This window comes from Otolemur garnettii, unplaced genomic scaffold, assembly GCF_000181295.1.
Source record: "Otolemur garnettii isolate 467f Iridium unplaced genomic scaffold, OtoGar3 scaffold00050, whole genome shotgun sequence".
Lineage (NCBI taxonomy): Eukaryota > Metazoa > Chordata > Mammalia > Primates > Galagidae > Otolemur > Otolemur garnettii.
This window is the reverse complement of record NW_003852445.1, coordinates 10,164,050-10,167,459: the sequence shown is the minus strand read 5'-3', so window position 1 is coordinate 10,167,459 and position 3,410 is coordinate 10,164,050. Positions and strand designations below refer to the sequence as shown.

At 36.0% G+C, this 3,410-nt stretch overlaps 1 protein-coding gene across 2 annotated transcripts in view; it reads left to right on the top strand.

Annotated features, from left to right (window-relative positions):
* The window catches only part of TP53BP1 (tumor protein p53 binding protein 1), a 95,180-nt gene that overhangs the window by 63,463 nt on the left and 28,307 nt on the right, over positions 1-3,410 (top strand). The gene's annotated exons all lie outside the window — the stretch shown is intronic.

Here is a 3,410-nt window from a genome sequence, read left to right as displayed (position 1 = left end):
CTTGCCTCAGCCTCCCGAGTAGCTGGGACTATAGGTGCCCGCCACAACGCCTGGCTATTTTTTAGTTGCAGTTTGGCTGGGGCCGGGTTTGAACCCGCCACCCTCGGTATGTGGGGCCGGCGCCCTACTCACTGAGCCACAGGTGCTGCCCTCTGAATGGATTCTTAAATGAGATATCATGAGAAATTTTATTAAATATTTTATAGATTCAGATTTTTGTCTTTATCTGTTAATTCTATCAATGTGAAATTATAAATTTATAAAAATGATTGATATAATTCTAAATTTCTCAAATTATTTTTTCTTAGTTTTAGAAATAATGTTTTGCTTTGTTTTTTTTCTCTTTTTGAGATGGGGTCTCAATCTCTTGCACTGGCCAGAGCACAGTGACACTGTCACAGCTCATTGTATCTTCAAATTCCTGGATTCAAGCAAGCCTCTGTCTTAGCCTCTGGAATAGCTGGGGCTATAGGCATGTGCTACCATACCTGGCTTGTTTTTTTTAAAAAAAATTTTTTGTAGAGGTAAGGTCTCTCTATGTTGCCCAGCCTGACCTTATCTCTACCGTGACCTCCCAGAGTGCTGGGATTACTGGGATCAAGCTTGGCTATTATGTTCACTCTTAACAGACTTTATTTCCCGTTACTTTCCCACAGAACAAAATATGAGACATAAAGCATCTCAATGTTAAGCATCTTAACATCCCAAATTTAAAGTTTTTTGGAGTTAATGGAATTGATTTTTTCATAATTCTTTACTCCATAATTTCTTAGAACAGCTTTAAAGCAGAAAACAATTTTGAGTTGCAAGTGGTTTTCTTTTACTCCATTTAAATAATTAAAGAATTAAAGAATAGGTAAATAAGCAATGGCAATGGAAATAAATGTGTGATTTCATTATAAGGGAATATCTTTGATTTTGCAATTAGGTGATGTGATAATGTTTGTCAGTAGGCATATCCTTAATAGTAGTAGCATAATCTTTATGTTCCTTATAGGTAGAAATATTTAGAAGAAACATGTCAGTCTTTTTCCTGGGCTTTCTGAGTATTAAATATGAACTTGTTGATATTCTTAGGACTCAAATGACTCTTGGGTTAAGGAAATAATATTCTCTATTGTGTTGAAAACTTGGTAAATGAAATGCCACATCATATGATTCCAGAAGTGGTGTGAAAGCCCAGCTATTACTAAATTTATTGATGGCATTTTATTGCCTTCCTTTATCTCTTGAGGGGAAAAAACCCTCCAACATAAAACAGAACTGAATAAATAGCTTCTGAGGTCTCTTGTCTATTTGGGTTACTGTAACAAACTACTATAAACTAGGTAGCTTATTTATAAATAAGAGAAATTTATTTCTCACCATCCTGGAGGCTGGGAATTTCTAGGTCAAAGCAGATTTGATGTCTAGTGAGGGTCTCCTTCCTGGTTCAGACAGAGTGGGTGAGAGAACTCTCTGAGGTCTCTTGTATAAGAGCACTAATCCCATTCATGAGGGCTTCACCTCCTAATCTCATCACTTAAGGGATTAGGATTCAATTTATGTGGGTTTTTTTTGAATGGGGAGGACACACAGACATTCAGTCTATAGCATAAGGTAAAATTTGAAAGTTTATTTAGGATCAAAGATAATGGTAGTTGAATTCTTAAAATGATTAATCAAGACCTGCTCTTTTTGGGTTTAAATCACTTTCATTGTTGTTTAGTCATTGATATGTTAGGTATTGTAAAGATTCAAACATGAATATTCAGTTCATATTGAAGATGAACTGAGTCTTTTTAATTTCTTTGTCTTATGCAGCTAATATTGATTGAGCATCAGCTGTGCTCAGTACATATATGATCATTTATAACCTCATAAGAGGTAGGTGCTACTCATGTCTCCTGGTGATTGTATTCTTATCTCTTTGTCATTGGACCATATATTCTCTTTTAGTTGAAGTTCCCGAGAGATAGGACACAAACTATAACGTCCAAATGTGTATGTACTAAGCTATTCTTGGTTAGAACTCTATTCCAAATCTCTCTTTCATCTCCTATTCTGGTAACCCGAGCTAAATAATATAGAAACCGTAGAAACTTCTCCTTTTCTCTTCCTTCAAGAGCGAAAGTAGACCAGAGCAAATCCTAGAGACCTCTCCATGCTTTCTTTACTCTTTCTATTTATGCAAGCTCAGATCCTAAGGAGTCTCCCAAATAGGAGACCACCCCTACTCTATTTTTCTCTGGCCAAATACTTAAAGCAACATGATGTGGTATATCAAGGCCCCTTATCCTTGCTGTTATTTTCTGTGTGTACCTCAGTTTATGCCTTGTGAAATGTCATACCCCAAATTGAAACAGCTTTTCCAGATGTAGTCTAGCATGCTCACTTGAGAATGGATTCTTTTTACCTTTATTCTGGCTATTATACATTGAATGTAGCCTACAAATATACATAAGCTTATTTAATCAATGGGTAGATTTTTGTACTTAGTTGATTCAGAGAACACTTACTCTTTTGTTCAAAGTCCATGTATTAAGCACTAAGTTTAAGCCCTGAGTTAGGTGTTATAAAGATGAATTAAGACATGAAGGTTGTGTTTCTCTGTAACCTACTGACTTAGGCCTTTTTATTCTGGAGAATTGTTAAAGACATTTAAGAATGTTCTTCATCATCTCAGTAATCATGATACCTGACCTGTAGGAGGCATTCAGCAAATGCTTATGAGATAAAAGAACAAATCACTGACACTCAAGTAGGAACACTCATAAAAAGAAATGGGTTGGATTTTGAGAACTGAGGAACCAAGTTACTCTGAAATGTTTAACTATAGATATGTCAGTATAGCTAGCAAAATTCTAATCTGCATACAGCTTTAACCTTTGCAGATTATATTTCTTTTCCTAAAATTATTGGTCAGAAGGTGACAAACAATATCTAACTAAAGTGCTTGGAGTCAGTTAAGAAATCTTAAAACTATTCATAAAGTCAAATGAGACATCTTTATCTAATAGATCGTGCTGTCTTTCTTTGTCTGACTTTAATAGTGGGTTTACATTTTTTTCTTCTTCAAATTTTTTTTTAAATTTTAGAATGTTATGGTGGTGCATACAATTTGGATACATGGTTTGCTTTTGTATATTTAAAGCCAAAGTTACAGGTGTGTCCTGCACCCAGAAAGTGTATAGTGTGCCCATGTGGTGTACCTGTTGTATGGGAATTTACCTATCCCATTCTTACATTTTCTTTTGTTTACTTCATTTGCCTTTGTTACATTTGAGAGTTCATAGCTAGTGATGACAAGAAATTTTATGAGGCCAGGCAGTGGTAGCTCACACCTGTAATCCTAGCTCTCTGGGAGGCCAAGGTGGGTGGATTCCCTGAGCTCGTGGGTTCGAGACCAGCCTGAGCAAGAGCAAGACCCC